We start from the raw sequence: 21,846 nt of genomic DNA on the forward strand, positions 1-21,846 counted from the left end.
TATTAATAGAAGTCCTCTTTTGAGGACTCAATTCAAATTCAATAATTGAAGTCTTAGATCAGAAAAAGGAAAGTGATGATTTTTATGTTACAATTTGCAAATAAGAACATTTGTTTGCATGGAACTGTGGAGGCATGTGAGACCTCGCTAAACATCATATTAACTAATCTCACAATGGTTTTGGATAAAGCAACTCATTTCTGTGATGATCACATTGCTTTAGTGCTTACACCAGGACGAACTCATTATCTCCCTTCCTAGAATTTCTTTGGCATACTCAAATAATACATGTAGAATTGTAGAAGAGAAGCTATCAATAATGGTTCTGTTTTTCCCAAATGAGTACTACGTAACATCATAGAGACCAAGAGTGAAGTTTGAGCTATTTTTAATATCTTCTGGATACCCCAAATGGAAAATTCACAAGTTATTGATAGTCCAATGTTTCTTTTGTGTATGGGTCTCCTTCAACCCTGTAAACAGATCCCCTAGATAAACTGTGCAGAGAAAGAGGGCTTTGTAGCAGCCACACACAAAAGGTTCTTCCTGCTCCTTCTTCAAGCCTTTCTTAAATCTCATATAATAAGATGAAATGGCATCTTGTCCTCTTCTCACATTGTCTTCTGGCTTTTCCTCCCTTCATCCTGTAAAGTCGTCTAAAATATCTTTTATTCTTACACTGTCCCCTACTTACCTCTGTAATTACCCCTCTACCCCGGGCATTGGGCTGGCAGTAAATCTGTCAGAGCCATTGCCACCAAGGCGAAAGATATCCTGCTAGTCTTAGTCTGCACAGACCTGAGGGGTGGGGTTCTTATCCTTCAGCAGTCTTCAAAGATAGCTGATACACTTTAACACCTGACCAATAGACAGCTTCAACTCCTCCTTCCATGAAGTTATGAGCCTAACATACTTATATAGGTCTTAACAAGACTATTACCGAAGCGTCCCGTACCCAACCTTTCTGACCAATTATCTAATATTAAGTAATTTCCACTCGTTGAAAACCTACATGGATCAACTCTTTAGAAACAGCTATAGGTTGTCTTACAGACAATATTCACATTCATTTTCACGTTTCAATCTGGTTCCTCAGACTGCAGTGCAGGTTAGTGAGATGGGCTTGTTTCTTGATTTCTGTGGTTATTTTCAAGGAGTTTGATAAGGTGAAATGTGTGATTTTTATCCTATTAATTTCTTGATAGTATTTTCATCTTGTGCAGTGCGTTAGAATCTGCACTTCTTTGTTTTTCCACCTTTTTCTCGACCCTCACTCTGAATATACCCAGAATGAATGCCTGCCTATTCGTTTCAGCAGGCCTTCAAGTTCTATTCTAATTTCATATGCAAACAAGTTTTTTGTAAGAACTTACATATCTCTTTAGACGACTTCTACAAATTCTTGTGTTTCTCTTGCAGGATTAAAGGAATCTCTTTTGGTGTTTAGTAATATGTTTGTACTAACACAAAAGTACATCTTAATGTACAAAAATAGAGTTTGGTACTTGTCCTTTACTCCACAATGTTTATGGTGGCACATGTACTACAGAAATAGGGTTAAGAAAAGCAAATAATGTTTTGTCCTGTCCTCTGTAATGTGTGTTGTACAAATAACAAGCAGAATCTTAATAGGTCGCTGTAATTTCTATATTATGAATGTAGTAACTCTCTTTTAGTCTAGTTAAGAGTCTAATAAAACTCGATTCTCATTACTGGCAGAGAAAGACCTGGGTACAGATAAGACAACATTGTCACTTTATATTACTAATAATCATCCTCTAACTTATTTACAAACAATTCCCCAATACCATATCAAAATGACAAATTACGCTTCTGTTGGACACCGGGAAATTGAGAGACCAATATATTTATTACCTGTTTGTTCTGGTGAAGACATAGTGTGTGTGGTAGGACAGATGCACACATTTGCTTCCTATCATGCATACCTTGTGTACATACATTAATTACATCATTCACCCTTACCCCAAGGTGGATTTATTTGTTTTCTTTCTAATCTAGTAGGTAGTTGGAGATTCAGTTTCTTTAGAAATTTGCTGGAGTCACAACATAGAAGAAATATAGCATCCATGTCTCCTCACAGGATCTTGTACTTGGTGTTTTCTACCATAATCCTTTTACTCAGTACCGGATGTTGACTCCTAGATTGATAAAGCTATGATCTGGCAACAGGGTTGGACAGGATGCCCCTGTTTGTCCTCGTCTGTGAAATCTTAGTGACTGACATAACTAATCCGCAGGACACCAATTGTCAAGTGGGTACCAACTTGACAATTTCACTTCACCTGTACAACCAGGGATAGGATTTATAGTAGGTTGGCTCTTAGCTTCAAGGTATATTCCCTGACGAACTCCCAATGTACAGGTCCCTAAACCCACTGTTCTCCCAGAACCAAAGATCCGCCAGATTGTCCTGGTCTTGGTCCTTTGGACTCCAACAGAAGACAGGACAATCGCATCAGATGGAGTACACCTCTGTATCTCAGGAGAGATCAGTGGGCTGCCTTTTCCAGCTGTGTTAGTCAAGATAAGTCCAGGGGAGGACTATGGTGATAGGGAGAACAACACTTTTTATTTCCTTATTCGGGGAGCCAATATTGTAGTTACTACGCTTGTGAACCTAGTTTGGAATTTATAAACAAAATAACTTCATACTATTGGTGCACTTTTCAAACCTTTGGGGAACCAATAATAGCCGTGCCAAGGCTGACTCTGATTTACCACAATGTGGCAATGAAATCTTAAGAGAGTTTAGGTTGGGAAGCCGAAGTAACCCACCATACCTTTTTCTCATTCCAAAACCCACAATCCCTCACTTTCTGTATGGAGCTCTCTATCCTCTTTGTGCAGTGCAGGAGTGGAGGAATGGGGTCCCTCCAACTAGGCAGGGACAAGTGGTGTGACATTGTCACTCTGAGAACTAAATACCTACCATCTGAGTGAAGCATTACTCGATGATCCTTCCCAATCCATAAATAATATGCAGATTCCCCTCATTATCACTGCTTGCAGACCAAACAGTGCTACTGGCCTGACTGGTGATCTAAATTAAACTGTCAATTTGTAGCAAAAATTAAAACATTTAAAACTCAATTACATCAAGAGAATTCCAGTTTCACAAGTTTCTTATAAAGTTACACTGAACTTAGGATTCAGCGAATATACGACCAGATTCATCAAGCTTAATTGCGCTCACAAAGGGCCAGATTCTGAGAATCTGGCCCTTTGCAAGTGCAATTTTTGCATTTGGGATTCATCATCCCAAATGCAAAATTTGCTATTAAAGAATTCGTACATTTGCGAGGAATTGCATTTAAGGAATCTCTATTTGAGATTCCTTAAATGCAATTCATGAACCATTTTAAAATTGCGAAATCGCAATTTTGGGCTGCTATTTACTGCGAGGTCAAACCTCGTGGTAAATAGCGAAAACTTAGAAAAATGCATTTAAATGCATTTTTCTAAGTTGCATGTTACACACACATGTCCTTTGGACATGTGTGTGCGCAACACCAATGTAGATTACATTTCAGGGGTGCTACAGGGTGTCCTTTGGACACCCCTGGCACCCTTGAAATTGCTTCCTTATTTGCGATTAGCTAATTGCTAATCGCAAATAAGGAATCAGTGGGAATATCAAATTCAATTGCGATTCCTAAAAGAATCCTGTTTTGCGAGTCCTTAATAGCGAATCCTTAAAATTCGCTATTAAGGACTCGCAATTCCTTACCTTGATGAATCTGGCCGATAGATTCAACCACCAGGGAAACATGATTATACATATTTATTTAATTCAGAGAGTACCAGACACATTATACTCAAGGCAATTTATGTGTCCTAACAGGCCCTGGCAAACCTCAGAGAAAATCACAAGAAGTGCCACTCGAATAAGAAAAAGGAGTACACCTCTGTATCTCAGGAGAGATCAGTGGGCTATGTACAGATCACAGGCTTAATTTATGTTAGGCATCACTATTGCTAACAGTTTGGGCTGCAACTTGGTGAAAAAGTTTATTTTAAATTAATTGCACAAGCTCCCCAATGATGAGCTTTTTAAGTGTTTTAAGTTTGTCAATAACGTACAGGTATTCATCTCGGTTATTTGATTACCATTCTTTTATTTTAATGAGAAACGAAACAGAAGGCTATGCATTAATCACAATTAATTCTGTCCTGGGTGTTTCAACAATAATTTTTGAATTACAACATTAACAAAAAATGTTTGGCCCATCTTCAGTATAGTGTATTTTGTTTTCGAGTGTTATTCTATATTTAAGAAATTTCTACAATTCTGAATATAGTTCAATAATTTGCTAATATAGCAATGCACTGACCTTGCCGAGGAATGAGACATATCATGAATAGCTGTGCTGTCTCGGCGCAGAGCTGAGCTCCCGTTTGTTGAGTTCGAAGGGTCAGATTTACAAGTCCCTTGCGCCTCGTTTGTGTCACTTTTCCCATGTTAAATCTGCCCCGAAGTGTTTAAAGTTCATGCATGTAACAAGCCGCGGTCCGTGCAGGTAACAGCGGTGAGGCCGGCTAAAGGGGGATTCAGAGGGACAATGCAGAGGGAAAATTAAATAAATATTTAATTTTCCCTCAGCATCCTCCCTCGAAATCCCCCCTTACCAGGCCCCACCTCCCACAGCTGTACCTACACGGACGGCGGCGGCAGGTAACTCGGAATTTCCCAGAGTTACTGCTTGAATTGTAGACAGAACCAGTTGGAAACAAAGTGATGCTATCTCTACTCACTATTTCCGACTTGTACTGCCTGCATTTCATGCACTTGCTATGAGTATTTCCGAGTTAAGTGAATGAATTTAAAAGACCATCCATGCACTGAGCCAGCATGTTAGATTTGGGGGTCTCTAGTTGGCAGAGGTAGATACCTTTGACAAATAGGGACCCTTGCGTCTAGTCAGGGTTAGGGGTACACTCCTAAAATAACCCCTGCTCACCCCCATGGTAGCTTGGCAGGAGCAGATAGGCTTATCTCAGAGGCAGTGTGTAAAGCATTTGTGAACACATACAGTAAACCCATGACAACACTACAGATGGACACCACACAAGTTGTATATTAAAAATAAGTATTCTTTATATAGACTTAACAGAAGACCACAAATGACAAAAATCCACAATACTGTAGTTAAAAGTGGTAGAATTAGCTTAGTTCTCTTTAGATGTTAAAACACGACACTTTGAGTCAATTTACCTTAGGATGCGTAACGCTATATAACGGACGTGTTGCAGGGAAGGTGATGCATCGGTTCCTTACAAGCAAGAATGTTTCTTCTCTGTGAGGGGAGGTGATGCGTCGGTTTCTTACTGAGCTTCCGTGGCGATGCGGCCCGCAACGCCTTGATGCGATGAAGATCCGGTGCACTGAAACAAAATTGGCGTCTTCTTCTTGGTGCAACACGATACGGACTGCGTCAGGTCCTGCGACACGCTTCCCGGTGAAGCGGCGGCGTCTGATCCTCTTCTCTGGCGATGCGAGGCCTATCGACAACGATGCGAGCCGCAACTTGCCCTGCGACATGCTTCCCGGGGATGCTTCGGCGTCTGATGCGACGTCGATCCTCTTCTCTGGCGATGCGAGGCGCTTCGGGGGCCCTGCAATGACTCTACGGTTCTTCTGGGCCGCAACAGGCCCTGCCACCGGCTTCCCAGTGATGTGGCAGCGTCGATCCTCTTCTCCGGCGATGCAAGGTTCTTTCGTGTTGTGAAGCAACAGTGGCAGTTCAGCATCACGCTTCTTACTCGTGAGTCACGCTTCCAGCTCCTTGTGACACACAGTCCCTCAGAAAGCCTCGCACTGCAGCAGGCACTTCCAAAAGACTCTTGGGGAGTTGGTTGGTAAAGTCTGTTGTCCCTGAGACTTCAGAAGGAGGCAAGCTCTTTTCTCAAGCCCTTGGGGATCCTTCACAAGTTGATGAAAGTACACACAAAGTTCCTCTTTACTTTCTTTGGCAGTCAGGCAACCACTGCAGGCCAATCTCTGGTTACTCTCCTCAGCAAAGGTTTCGTCTTGTTTCCCAAAAGTAATCTAAAGTTCTGGATCCCCTCTTTTATACTCATTTTCCCTTTGTTCTCTGAAGGCAAAGAGGCCTTTGCCTAGTCCAAACCAGTTCTGGTCAGTCCTGGAGCACTTTGTTGATAGGACTCCTTCTTTCCTTTAGCAGTGTAGGCCAGGGACATCAGACTCACCACAGGAGGAGGAGCCAGCATTGTGGAGGGAAGGCACAGCCCTAATCAGGTCCCAGGTGCAACTTTTCCCACCCATCTAAATGGAGATCTCTTCATTCAGCCCTGTGCTGACTTACCCTGTCTCCTGGAATTCTCCAGCCCCTGTCACTCAAACTCCAGACAAGGAATACACCACCTAGCAGAGGCAGGCTTGGATGGTTAGACAAGAAAATACCTACTTTCTAAAAGTGGTATTTTCAAACACAGAATGTTAAAACCAACTTCACTAAAATATGTATTTTATCATTCTGAGTTCAGGCATACTAACCTCGAATTTCTACCTAGTTCCCCGAGTCAGTTAAGATTATAAGATGGAATAATCAAAATGCCCATTCTGGCCTATGGGGAACAGGTAACCTTGCAATAGTGAAAAATGAAAATGTCTGTAATTTACTATAAGGACATGCCACACACATCAAGGCATGCCCTACCTTTAACCTACAGTGCATCCTGCCCTTGGGCCTACCAAAGGGGTGACTAATATGCAGAAAGGGGACAGTTTAGGGACTGCCAAGTGGGTGCACTTGCCCAGTCAACATGGCAGTACCAGACTGCAAACCGGCTCTGCAATGGCAGACCTGAGACACAAGTTTACAGGCTGCTTTTCTGGGTGACACAACCAGTGCTGCAAGCCCATAAGCAACATTTGGTTTACAAGCCCTAGGCACACTCAGTGCACTGTCCTAGGGTCTGACAAGTAAACCAAATGAGCCAATCATGGAGTCACTAAGCCATATATCAATCTACCATAGAGAGCATTTGTACTTTAGCACTGATCAGCAGTGGTAAAGTGCCCAGAATCATAAGACCACAAAAACAGGTCAGACAAAATACAGGAGGAAGGCAAAAAGTTCAGGGATGACCCTGCAAAAAGCGCCAAGTCCAACACAACCCCCTTCCAGCCAAAACGCAGGGTAGACCAATCACTACCTTGATTGGCTTCTCTGCTTTGAGAGATAGAACATGGACCCTGGCCCGCAACAGCAGGAGCATATTCCAGTTCTAAGCCAATCTGAACCTTTTCGGATCCCTCTGTCCATCCTCTCAGGACCCACCATGTAACCCATGGGGAACCCTTCTCCACATCTGTGGACACCATCTGTGCAGCACCCAACCATAGCTTGCTCACAGGTGTGTCCCAACAGACAGACAGCAAGCCACAGGGGCCACTGACAGTAGTCAGTGATGAAACCCAGGCCTTATGCCTCTCAGGGCTCTCAAACCTCTGCGGTGTCAGAGAGCGGGGGGCAGTAGCCCCAGGTGCTGGGCACCCTTTGTCCACTCCCCCTCCTGTCAGGTCAGGTATGACATTCTGACACTGACCCACCAGCCCTGGACCTGTAGCCGATGGCTGGACAAGAGACTGGGGTGGGTTCTCCCACACCCGGTCCTCTTCCTCGGGGCCCTGCACCCTCCCACTTGGAGTGGTACGCCCTGCCAGAATCACCTGGGCACCTGTTGCAGGTGTCCTGGTCAATTTGCCCACTAGTTCAGGGGTTCTATCCTGCAACTGGGATTCCAGGTCAGAGGGACACCCTGAACCTGGCCCTCCAACCTAGGGTCTAAACCCTCCAGTTGAACTGGGGTCAGAGGTGAGGACTCCTTCCCTCTGCACCCCCTTCCAGAGTGCTGTACCCTCCCACCTGGAGTGGTACCCCTAGAAGACAACTTGGTCAGGACACTGTTTACAGTTGTCCCACGCTCCAGGTCACACAAAACCTGAACCTAGCTTCCCAACCCAGGGACCAACTCCTGCGGTTGAACACTTGCCCGACACACCAGGGCTTCATTGGGAGCACATATGGCCCCCCCAGGGGGGACACATAACTCATGTGTCATGCGACAGTCTGCCTGGCGCAGATCTCCCAACGCCTGTCCATCTGAAAGTGCGTAAAGATCCCCCAGGACCGAAGTGGTGTCACCATGGTCACGCCTTGGTGACTCCGCCCTTATGACTGGCCCCTGACCCACTGGTTCTTCCACTGGGGACTCTTCCAACTCTCACCCCCCACTCTGGACTTCTGCACCCTCCACGTAGGAGTGGTACTGCCAGACACCAGAACTGATGGAGGCCTGCTTACAGACACTCCCAGTTCACCAGATACTAGGGGATCCTCCTCAATGGGCGGCCCATCAGGACAGCCTAGGCTCCCTACCTGGTGTTCCCTTAAAGAACCATTCAGGCCCTGAGACTGGGTTTGGGGCACCTTGAGGTATGCAGCCCCACACTCACTCCTTCTCCACTGAGACAGGACGTGAGTCCCTACACTCCTCCCACTACACTAGGACCTAACTGGGCTACTCCGCACCTCTTCCCCCACTCTGGGTTGGAAGATACCTGAACCACTCCCTTTTAGGATCACTTCCCAATGCCTCTCCAGACCCTCTGGAATCCACTTAAAAGGTCTGCCTCCAATGTGAGCTCCCTGAGGTCAGAGAACTCACTCTCCAACAGGTGTTGGCATAGCTCTGGAAAACAGGGACTTACAATATGCTCTCCCACGATTGGATCAAGCAGCCCCTACAAGGGTTAACCAAACTATCCTTCTCCTCACCATCCAGTGCATCACACACATACCCTACACCACTCTCCTGAGATTGGCAAGACAGTATCTGACTGTCTCTGTCACTCAACCCGCACTCTTCTGGGCGGTCTTCAAATTCATACATGAGGACTTCAACCTTGGGGAACCCCTCTCCCTGCACCTCTAATCTAGGGTCAGTAGAGTGTCCCTCCCACCACTAGGACCATGAACCCCTGTGTCAGTTTTCCCATTTTCCTCAGGGACACTGTGCACTGCTGGAGCTACCTCATGTCCTTGAACATCCTGGTGTATGTTAACCCCCTTCTTCGAGTCAGGTGCCAAATCTCTGGGTATATGTACTGCTCCCTCAGCACTAGATAACTCAATTTTGCTGCCACCATCTGAGCTGGATTCCACCCCAACTCAGCAAAGCTCACTTCCTGAGCTACACACCTTTCTTTTTTCTGGGCTTAGACACTCATGGCGTCAAGCTCCAAATCAAGCTCCCTCATTCTCAACTCATGCTCAAACTGCATATTCTTTTCATCTAGGGCCAATTTACTAGTTTGCCATTCGAATTCTAACTGCCCACTTAACTTGAGCTTGGCCAACTCCATCTCATGCATCCTACACTCTGTTCCTGTCCTCCAACTCCTCTGGGGACAGGTCTTTGGCAGATAACTGTTACCTACTGGGAAGGTTGCTCTCTTTCCCCATGGACCCAATGGCCCACCCAGCTGCTCATCAACATTCTCAGCCCACTCTTCATTCTCAGGGGTATTCCTTGCTTCAACTCAGGCCCTCTGCGCCTTTTGGAGCTCATCCTTTTTGGTGAGACCGGTCACAGCAACTTTAAATTTCCTGCAGAAGTGCTTTAGCTGTCTCACATTGTAGCATTCTAGTTTCTCCTCTTCCAATCAAAATCAACAGAGGCTATAGATGTTGCTTTTTCTATGGGGGTTAACTTGGCAGTTCTTTGCAAAAATAGAAATCCCAGAAAAAACAATCTACCTAAAGTAAGTGGTTGCATTTGGTCTGCACTTACGAGAAGTGCTCCCCAATCACTGTATATGAATCACAAATGCAAGACCAAATCCTCACCGCTGACCACCAATGTTAGATTTAGGGGTCTCTAGTTGGCAGAGGTAGGTACCTTTGACAAATAGGGCCTCTTGCGTCTAGTCAGGGTAAGGGGGTACACTCCTAAAATAAACCCTACTCACCCCCTTGGTAGCTTGGCATGAGCAGACAGGCTTATCTAAGAGGCAGTGTCTAAAGCATTTGTGAACACATACAGTAACCCAGTGACAACACTACAGATGGACACCACACAAGTTTTATATTAAAAATAAGTATTCTTTATATGGACTTAACACAAGACTACAAACGACAAAAATCCACAATACTGTAGTTAAAAATGGTAGAATTCGCTTAGTTCTCTTTAGATGTTAAAATGCGACACTTTGAGTCAATGTACCTTAGGATGCATAACGCAATGAAAGTGTTGCAGGGAAGGTGATGCGTCGGTTCCTTACATGCAAGAACGGTGATGCGTCAGTTCCCTATTGCTGTGTAGGGGACTGTGATGCGTCGGTTCTTCTCTGCGAGGGGAGGTGATGTGTCCGTTTCTTACTGCGCTTCCCTGGCGATGCGGCCCACGCTGCCATGAAGCGATGTAGATCCGGTGCAATAAAACAAAGATGGCGTCTTCTTCTTGGTACGACACAATGCTGATCGCGACAGGTCCTACGACACTCTTCCTGGTGATGCGGCGGCGTCTGATGCAACGTCGATCCTCTTCTCCGGTGATGCGAGGCGCTTTGACAACGATGCAAGCCGCGACAGGCCCTGCGGCACGCTTCCTGGGGATGCGGCGGCTTCTGATGCGACGTCGATCCTCTTCTCCGGCAATGTGAGGCGCTTTCGCGTTCTGTGAAGCGACAGCGGCAGTTCAGCGTCACGCTTCTTGCTTGTGAGTCATGCTTTCAGCTCCTTGCGACTCACAGTCCCTCAGAAAGCCTCACACTGCAGCAGGCACTTCCAAAAGACTCTTTGTGAGCTGGTTGGTGAAGTCTGTTGTCCGTGAGACTTCAGCAGGAGGCAAGCTCTTTTCTCAAGCCCCTGGGGATCCTTTACAAATTGATGAAAGTACACATAAAGTTCCTCTCTCCTATCTTTGGCATTCAGGCAACCACTGCAGGCCTATCCCCCAAGCAGCACTTCAGCTTAGGGATAGTCTCTCCTCAGTCTTTCTGGTTCCTCTCCTCTGCAAATGTAATTTCTTGTTTCCCAAAAGTGATCTAAAGTTCTGGGTTGTGTGTTCCCTCTTTTATACTAATTTTACCTTTGTTCTCTGAGGTAGAGAGACCTTTGCCTAGTCCAAACCAGTTCTAGGCAGTCCTGGAGCACTTTGTTGACAAGACTCCTTTTTTCCTTTCACAGTGTAGGCCAGGGACATCAGACACACCACCGGAGGTGGAGCCAGCATTGTGGAGGGAAGGCACAGCCCTATCCTGGTCCCAGGTGCAACTCTTCCCACCCATCTACATGCAGATCTCTCTATTCAGCCCTGTGCTGACTCACCCTATCTCCTGTAATCCTCCATCCCCTGTCACCCAAACTCCAGACAAGGAACACACAACCTAGCAGAGGCAGGCTTGGATGGTTAGAAAAGAAAATACCTACTTTCTAAAAGTGGCATTTTCAAACACAGAATGTTAAAATCAACTTCAATAAAATATGTATTTTATCATTCTGAGTGCAGACATACTAAACTCGAATTTCTACCTGGTTCCCTGAGTCAGTTAGGATTATAAGATGTAATAATCAAACTGCCCATTCTGGCCTATGGGGAACAGGTAGCCTTGCAATAGTGAAAAACAAAAATGGCTGTAATTAACTTTTAGGACATGCCATACACATCAGGGTATGTCCTACCTTTTACCTACAATGCACCCTGCCCTTGGGCCTACCAAAGGGGTGACTAATATGCAGAAAAGGGACGGTTTAGGGACTGCCAAGTGGGTGCACTTGACCAGTCAACATGGCAGTACCAGACTGCACACAAGCTCTGCAATGGCAGACCTGAGACACACTTTTACAGTCTGCTTCTGTGAGTGGCACAACCAGTGCTGCAAGCCCACCAGCAGCATTTGGTTTACAAGTCCTGGGCACACATAGTGCAGTGTACTAGGGTCTGACAAGTAAACCAAACCAGCCAATCATGTGGTCCCTAATCTATACATCAAGACTTTCACTGAGAGCAAGTGAGGGAAAAACACACAAGGGGAAAAGAAGGAGGAAGAGAAACATGGAAAAACTGCTAAAAGAAGAAAGCATAGGAGAACTGGAATACAGACCATATTGCATGAATTCTGTACTGGCAGTGAACTCTGCTAAATCCTCCTTATTTCCATTGTGCTTGGGCCGCCCCCAACAGCATTACACTGTGGATTCACATCCCCTACGTGGGGAGCCCCGCACATTTCGCTACTTGGGGAAAACATACGCCATGAGACGCGATAGCATCACTGTGCTCCCAGATAGCATTTTGGAGTACATTGCCACTCACTGTACAGGACCTGATATCACTGGCCAAGATGATGATGCTACCCTGCTTATTGTCCTTTTTCATAAGCTCCCGGTCCACATGCCCAAATCCAATCTTCATACGTTACACTCAGCACTGGGGAGTTTCCAATAGAACAAGGGGAGAAGGCGAGTAGCGATTTGTAAACTACAATTGCCGGTAGACAAAGGGAGGTTGGGAGCCACAAATTTTGAGCATTAATAATTGGCAACACTGCTGCAGTGGCCTACGCCTTGGCTAGCAGGGCACCTTACAGAAGAACTGGGTCTTTCCGACATCACCCATGCGCAACAAGTAGTCCAACATACCTTCTTACCCAGTGCCCGACTCCTGCGAAATGCGAATGGCCTGTTACAGGTAATATATTAGAGCTTACATCGCAGTTTGTGAATCATGCGGTGCATCCCCCGATGCTCGCTTGAGATACTCTTGGGTTCCCCTGCTCCCTTTGGTGATCTGCTGGCCAGGACAGAAGTGGAGGCCTGGGAGACAGCAGGATTAGGCAACCAAGGTGTACTGTTCCGTGACGGAGTACTCGTACCCTATGATCGATTACGAAAGGAGTATGAGTTCCCAGTAAGGCATTTCTTAGCTTACGACAGTCTGGTGGCTATATTAGAGAGGCACTGGTGCTTTACAGACACTGAACCTCCCCAACACCCACTGATTCACATGCTTTATATAATGGGTAGTAGCTACAGGCTCATTGCATGGCTCATCCGAGCTCAAGCACATACCACACCGGACCCACTGGCTGTAGATGCTGGGAAGGGGATGTAGGAAGGGTGCTAACACAGAAAGAATGGGAAACGGTGCTTAAATACCTCGGAAAGTAACCCAGAACACTAACTTCAAATACATCCAGTATAATAGCCTCCATAGAGCCTTGCTTACCCCAGCTAGACTACATCAAATGCTTGGATCCTTCCCTAGTTGCTAGCACGTGGGATAAGACATGGTACACATGTTTTAGAGCTTTCCGGATGTCACAGCATTGTGGGAGGAGGTGTCAAGCACATTGATGGAGGTGACCGGTTGCACGGATGTATATGCATTGGAGGGTGCTATGATGGGACTGTCTAAGTGCCCCAGAAATACAAAGGCCACCAATAGATTCATTGATTTAGCACTGTTTATTACTTGTTGACTTATAGCCATGCACTGGAAGACTCAGACACCGCCAGGTGATGCACATTGGTGCAAGGCGACGTTTAAGTGGGGGTGGGCTGAAGCAGTGGCGCTTCGACAAGAGGAAGCTCATGGACTACGCAAATGCCCTATGACAGCAGATTGGTAAATGATGTTGGCTGATTTGAATACTCATAGTGAGAGTCTTAACTAGCAATGCCGCTTCTGTTTCCGCTATTGTGTGACTCTTACCAGATTTGTGACTTTTTGACAACCCTACTGCACTTATAGTTACCCTCTGCTTGTATAGGCTCCACTCCCGCTGTGCTCTGGTGCTGACATTGCCATCTGTTCTCTTTTACACATATAACAATGATCCCTGAATGCATGGCCGAGGGCCATATACAATGCTACACTGCTATGTGTAGACACTTTAATATATTTAATGACCTCCTGTGGAGTTACAGGCATGAGACATGTAATCGACCCATGGTGATGACTGTAATACCACTGTTTGGGCTGATGCCTCCCCATGACCTCCATTTTTTGGTCCACTGTTTTCCACGTTTGTAGAGTGAACCAGGAACTCCTGTAGATATTATGGTGATGCCATGTTAATCCCAGTAATGTGATGAGAACGCAGATCGCTGATCAGATGTATCTAAAGTTGGTGTTGATAAATTAAAATAAAACTTGGTGCAAAAAAAAGGGAGGAAGCACGGATACAAAAAAACTAGAAAGAGTGAGATTAAGAGCGAAGGAGTGTCTGATGGTGGAATAAAGAGGTATATGGTGGCAGCATTGTTGTTTGGTACTCCGACTTTCTATAGCATTAGTCATGGGCCGCAGGATTTTAAGCAAAAGTTTGGGCACCGCAGGGGTGGTTTCTCCTTTAGGGCTCTGGGGCTGAGCACCTCTGAAATTTCTATACTTTTGCCACAAAGAATGTTAAATAGAGCTATTTATTTAGGGATACAATTGTATTTAAAAAAAATCAATGTACTTAAGTCTTAGCTGTCTGGCCCAGGCTGCCTGCCCTGCCTTGCTTTAAAGCAGGAGACAGACGCTAAGCAGTAAATCAACTTTCTGCAATGTGACACACGACGCAGGGCTTACATTTCTAAAGGCCTACATTGCCATTGTGGTCTATGGTGGTATCCACTGTAGGGCAGTGATGCCGTCAGCGTCATAGTTTCAGGCACCGGAGTCTGCATCCCTGTGTGAGGCCAGACGTCCCTCATTCGCAGTCATAGATCCCAACATTTCCCAATGTCACACAGTAGGACTGATTGCAAGCATGTGATTTGGAGCCTTGTCCTTGGTAACTGTAAGTGTTATAATGCTAATATTGTGTATGTATATTGTGCGGAGATACCTGGTCATGCTCACCTTCCCCACTATAACACCCAGGGCCCGACTGCAGGTCGCCTGCCCCTTCAGAAGAGGAAAAACAACAGTTGATGGACAGAACAATGTCATACATTCACCCCACTACAGAGATCTGGGCCTAAATCCATCATTGTTTTGCTCACCATGCCATTCCAGTTTGAACCCAGCGATATGCAAATCAGTCTTGGCCCTGTGCCCCATGGGAACAGTCCAGCCCGAAATGCCAAGCCAGGTCCTCCCTGAACTGGAAACAAGCATCCTAGGACCAGTTTCGGGCTTTCAGCCCTCATCAGCCTGGATAGCTTGATTCCCATGGCATGGAGAGCACGGGACTCACGTGCTCACTACGCCACTGGAGTAAAGCTATCCTGGCTGAAGACGGCTGACAGTCAGAAACCTGTCCTACGATGCTTGATTCCGGTCCATGGAAGACATGGCTTGGCAGTTCGGTCTGGACTGTTCACAAGAGGCACATGGTCAAGACTGATTATATATGGCCATGTCTGAACTGGGGTGGCTTGGTGAGCAAATTAACAATGGATTAAACCCAGATCTGTGACTGGGGGTGAATGTTTTGCCATTATGCAACATTCCGTCCATCATCTTGTGTGTATTGCTGTTCACCCTATGTAGGAAGGGTATGCCCAGACGTGTGTCCCATGCTCACTAAGCCACTGGAGTCAAGCTATCCTGGCTGAAGACGGCTGATAGCCAGAAACCGGTCCTAGGAAGCTTGATTCCGGTCCAGGGAAGACATGGCTTGGCAGTTCGGTCTGGACTGTTCTCAAGAGGCACAGAGTCAAGACTGATTTGCATATGGCCATGTCTGAACTGAGATGGCTTGGTGAGCAAAATAACGATGGATTAAACCCAGATCTGTGACTGGGGGTGAATGTTTTGCCATTGTGCAACATTCCGTCCATCATCTTGTTTGTTTTGCCCTTCAGAGGTGGAGCAGCTGTTTTTTTCCCCTGTGAAATTGATCCAAAAGACTACCAGTCTTTTTGTTTGCTTGCAAAGTTGATCCCAGTATCTCAGCCAAGACGACAGGAATAATATGTGCTTATAGTAAGGAAAGTTACATGCTGTATGGTGTTAAAACTAGCCCTATCTCCATCCCTTAACATTAATGCCAAAAACATGGACTGATTTAAAAATAATTAATGTTAAAAAGTTAAGGTAATGCATGTCAGCGATTTAGTTCCTCTTTTATTTCACATGTTTTATTAATCTTGCATTCTCCAAGAGTGTAAGCTATTTCATCATGTTGTGTTTCTTTATTTGTTTTTGTGCCTCTTATTACTCTTGTATAGTACATACATTGAGTCACGCCAGGTGTTTATGGGGGGCTTAGATTGAGTGCGCTGGCGCTGAAGCTGAAGGCAAAGCAAAGTGCCTGTCGGTAGGTTGGCCTCTCTGCAGATCTCACACAGAACAATGGTCATGTACTCCAGTTACAATGGAAATTCTGTGTAAATGTGAGTGAAGGGGGTAAACAGATGTCAAAATATTTACAAGGAAAAAGTAAGAGAAAATAAAATACTTAAACGTGAGTGAGTGTAGTGTATGTTGGGTGGTGGTGAAGTGAGGGATATGCGAGCATTACCTGGAACTTAATGAAGAACCCATTATGAAGAATTCTCAAAAAGAAAATGCCAATTATTAATGTATGGATTGCGATGATGAAACTATTATGATCAGTTCCTTTATGAGGAAATGAATTGAAACCCTCAGTCATACTAACCATAATCCTCAACCACATCCTAACCAGAACTTGAACCATAACTTTAACACTGTTCCAGATTCTCAACTTCATTCTCGATCATGCAATCCTTTACCTATCCCTATGTCTGGCCCTTACACCTATCCTAACTGAAAACTATTCTTTTGAGTCACTTCTACCCTTGTATCACCCATGTCTCTTTATTTAATGTAAATAGTTAATTTTTACTGAGAACAAGGTGCAATTCTTCAAAAGTGTTTTTGTTTTCACTAAGTGTATCATGTGTCCTAACTATTCTTCTTGATAGAGCTTTCTTCATAATGGTATTTGTTCATAATAGTTCTCACACTGTTAGTCCTGGCTTCTTTTGTGTGTTTCCCCTGTCTTTTGCTTCTGACCTCTTGGATTTTGTGATATGCTGGACATTGATTTTGTCTTGTTTTGGTGTTTTTGTGCATTTTAATGCTGCTGATAAGTACTAAATTGCAAGTGCTCCCACTGTAAATTGTGTTTATGGATTGGTTTTTCCGTGATTGGCTTATTACTAAGTCCCTAGTACAGTGCACTATGTGTGCCCAAGGCCTGTAACTCAAATGCTGCTAGTGGGCCTGCAGCACTTGTTGTGCCACCCAGACAAGCAGCCTTTCAGAGGGGTCTCAGACCTGCCACTGCAGTGTCTGCGTGCAGTTTCTGCTGCCATGTCAACCTGGCAAGTGCACCCACTTGGCAGGCCCTAACCTTCCATTTTCTCCCATATAAGCCACCCCTAATGTTGACCCAAGGTACCCCTGTGAGCAGGGTGCATTGTGAGGGAAAGGTAGGACATGTACTGATGTGTATCACAAGTCCTGATAGTGAAATATTGTGCAATTCGATTTTAACTGTTGTAAGGCTATCTGTCTCATAGGTTAACATGGGAGCTGCTTGGTAACATCTTACAAGTATAACTTTCCATGGGGACAAGATAGAAAAATGGAATTTAGAACTCAGGGTTTAAAAATACATCTTTTAGTAAAGGTACTTTTTCTATAGTGTTTTTGAAAATACCACTTTTAGAAAGTGGGTATTTACTTGTCTGAACATCTATGTACCTCTGCCGGTTTGTGTATGCGCTGTCTGGGTTTTAGACTGACAGGCTCTGGTGTGTGCATTCACACTAGACAGGGATACAAAAGGGGCTACGGTATGTCCTGCCTTTCCTGGGTGACTCATAGCCTGGTTGATGGGTCTGTCCTGCATCTAGAGTGGTAGGAGGAGTTGCCACATGCGCCTGAATGGACTTTGTCTGCCTTCCGCAATGCTGTCTCCACCTCCTGTGGTGAACCTGACCTGAGCAAGACAGAACTGGATTATGTGTGCCAGGAGAAGTTTGTTTGTGTCAACACCACAGAACTTCAAAGGGAAATGTGGTATAAATATTGGGGCTCAGACCCCAGGACTTTAGAACTCTTTCTGATCATGGAACCTGCAAAGAAGAAAAGCTGGAGACGCTGTGAGGAGAAACTAGCACTTTTCTGTATGCTTTGCTTTGTTGGCCTCCAGTAGTTTCTTCTGTCTTGGGCAAAGAAAGGACTGCATTGAACTTTATGCAATTTCTTTCTGAGTGTCTCTAAGCACTTGAAGTAGAGCTTGCCCCCTGTTCAAGAACAAAAAAGACTTCAAGATCCTCTGGGAACCAGCTTCTGGGACTGGATGTTTCAGTTGCCACTGAGAAAAAAAGGAAAGCAACACCTTCTCCGATGCCGATTCTGGCTCCGTGTCTGAAGGCACTGCAGAGGGCACTGCCTAGTTCTCGCTCAGGGTGAGCATGGGCATCCGATATTCTATGTGTCATCATGGACACATAATGATTGCTCTGCCCATGATGACACTGCAGTTATTCACACAAGACCGTACAGACATAGCATCTTCTTTAAGTATTGTTCTGTCTGTTCTGCTGATCCCTTGACAATTTTTGTGAGCGACCAGAGCAGACTAGACATATCCATTGCCTCAATCACAATAAATTCTTTGCCATGTAACAAAACAAATCAGTAAATGACTGGCAATACTTGCTATGTCAAGATACTGGCACATTGTTTATGATAACTAGAATGGATTATCATGAAGTTGTTCAATTCTTTGAGTTAGAAAACGACACTAACACTATCAAAAGATGCAATTGCAAACTATGTGTATTTGGATATGTAACTCCACACATGACAATGCAGCAGGTGGTGTTTCTATGTATTGTTGCTATGTTTAAAGGTCTTTAGGGTGCTTTTAAAAGCTTTTTGCCGGGCATCCACTGCCCTTGTCCCGAAGGGCTCTATCTAGGCAGATTTGCATGCAATCCAATATTACAGTCAATGAGATCATCCTACGTTATCTTTCTAAATGGGGATTATTTTTGTATTAATTGGTTGGTTTTGAAACCTCAGATGACTTCTTTAGCTGTGTAAATGACCAGTAAAGCTTTTCTTAAATGTTTCATGCTAAGCAATTGTACAGAGATGCTTCTAGAGGGATTTGGGGATTGCTCTGATTAGATGCCAAAACAGCTGCTTCTAAGAGCTATAACAACAACAGTTTAAGCATAACATGTTGCAGTCATTTTATAAACCAAAATCTAAAGCTAAATCACATGTCAATTTAATACTCTTTAATCTGATGTTTTACATTGCGATGTAACCGTATTCAGTAATACTTGCCCTATGCAAATGTCCTCAGGACCTCTTTGTCAAGGGTTTGCAAATGTTTTACAAAATCAGCTCAAGTGAACCAGAGTGTTAACGATTTGTTAGGACAGTCCATAAATATATTCTTCATGTTCAATTGTGTTCCTATGTCTTAAACTAGTCATAAATGAGACATATACCATCCCTCTAATAAACTGGATATAATTAGAGGCAATGCACGCAGACCCCCCTTTTGGACAATGTTTAAACCCACTTTGAAAAAAGATTTAGTCACTAATTTGCTAAAACGTTCTAATCTTGACATCAATATCATGTGTAATAATTGGTCCTTCAGCAGACAACTTATATCCGAAAATTGGCATCCCAGTACTGTGTTTTCTTTCACGAGCTAAGGAACTGGAGGACCATTCTACTTCACCTTCTTCGCCAAACCCTTGCCAAGTGTCAAATAGTGAATGGGGCATTTGAGAGATAGTCCACACTATCTCTAAAACGCATTATTTGAAAGAATGTTGTGGATACAGTATCATAAATGACACAGTTCAGTTGTATCATTACCTCATTCCCTGAGCCCCCACAACACGCTGTACACAATCTTTCACTGAAGACCATGGTCAGCAGGATCTGGGTACAAGACATGACATTTGATCACTTCTTGCACCAATCCTTTGTGTCCTCTGACCCCGCTGTGCACAGAATTTGGTTACAGGCAGAAAACTCTGGGCACAGGACATAGTCTTCACTCATGCCCTTAACCTAATATCCCTGCCCCCTCTGGGCTTCCTACTTTTTAAAATCTGCAGTTTACATATGAGCGCATTGGATTCAACACAGTAGGAACTATGCTTTTTCATGTTTCTTGGAGTCATTGGAACCAGAGCCTACACGTTTTATCTCTGGATCCAGTGACACTAAATGTTTTTTTTTTATTTACGTTTTGAGGGCAGGACCTGTTTTTCAATGATTTCACTCAATGTCTTAGCTATGATCAAGCAAAGCTGTACCAGTTGAACATTTTATTCTGTGATGAAGAATCTTCTGTATACTTTATTTTCAAAACACACCTATCTTATCATTGATGCAGAACTTCTTAATAACACTAGTCACAATGTTTTGTTGCTGGAAACTTATGTTCCAAATGACTTCATCAGACTGTCCTTGTTATTACTACTCAAGACACTATTATCAGAAAAATAGCATGAGCAAGGTCCTAATGAACTTAAATGAAATTCACAATGACCGTTGTATTCATAAGTAGATTAATTTCTCATGTCTATTGGAATAGGAGCAATGAAGACTGTTTTACATTTTCTCCTTTTTTCCCTAGCACAGGAAGACTCTTCCCTCTCTACATAATAACAAAAAACCTTTGGTCCCACAAAAGGTGGTAGTAGCCAACTTGAACTCACTTGAGTTCAAGTGTGGGAATTACCCATGATGAAGCAGACCACGAATATGAGTGAGGGCCTTAGGATTTCCAGTGGCATATTTGTCCCTAATTGCTATTTTCAGATATGATTAGCCCTGTTCTTCCTTTCCTCTCTGTGAAATATTTTGATAGGGAGAATTGAAGAATGGGCGTTTAGGTCCTCTTTCCCCTTATTTGCGAGATATTGTATTTTGCTATTGCCAAATCATTTCACTCTCTGGAGTGCTGCATCTTGAATATTAGGCCATACCTTCTCTTCTGCAATAACCTAGTGCATTGTTTTTCAACGATAATCATTGATAATTATGAGAATATAAAGTTCTTTATATCCACGGTATCCAATATTGCCTCACGGGCAAGTACACAAATGAATTTGGGGTCTATTTTTGCTTTCTTATCATTGAGTGAAGCGGAGATAGTCATGTACTGAAGCACCTTATTTACTCCCTGAATGCCCCATACCACGTTGCCTCCTTACAAGGACTGAGGGCAGCTATTTGCACCCATACATACAATTTCAATGACTCTCTTGCTGCTTTTGCCACTGTGACAATTGTGCGTAAGAAGGAACTGTTCTCATCTTTGATTAAAAAACCTGGACCTGACTCAAATGATATGAAGAACATTTGCACCATTAATCTATTCCCAAACGACTTCGCAAATTTTGGAGAAACATATAGCCAAGTGGCTCTCCATCTATCTTGACTCCTCATAGCTTCAAGGCTGGTTAAAGGCTTTCCTTCACACATACCTGGACAAAGAAACAGTATTAGTGCAGTCTTAGATGAGCTCGGGCCACCAGGAATCAGGGAGAGCAAGCGAGTTACCACTTCTAGAACTTTCTAAGGAATACAAAAAAGTTAACCTCTCTATTTTGATTGAGTGTCTCTGGATAATGGGTTCAACTATTCCTGTGTTGAGATTATTTATATCCTGCTAAATTGAGGGTCCAGTCACAAATGGTGTATTTTAGAGGTTATCTCTCTCTCTCTCTCTTCCATTCTGTTTAATGTTTATGTTTAGCCACTAGGGAGCTGGCCAAATCTTTTGGCTTTCAGGTTTTCTACTGCATCGATGAAAACCAGCTTTTGCTTAAATTTCAACCAATTGCCCTACCT

The 21,846-nt window shown here is 44.2% G+C and overlaps 1 protein-coding gene across 2 annotated transcripts in view; it reads right to left on the reverse strand.

Annotated features, from left to right (window-relative positions):
* The window catches only part of RGS20 (regulator of G protein signaling 20), a 379,831-nt gene that overhangs the window by 21,332 nt on the left and 336,653 nt on the right, over positions 1-21,846 (reverse strand). The window lies entirely within an intron of this gene.

Source organism: Lissotriton vulgaris, chromosome 4_1 (assembly GCF_964263255.1).
Source record: "Lissotriton vulgaris chromosome 4_1, aLisVul1.2, whole genome shotgun sequence".
Taxonomy (NCBI): Eukaryota; Metazoa; Chordata; class Amphibia; order Caudata; family Salamandridae; genus Lissotriton; species Lissotriton vulgaris.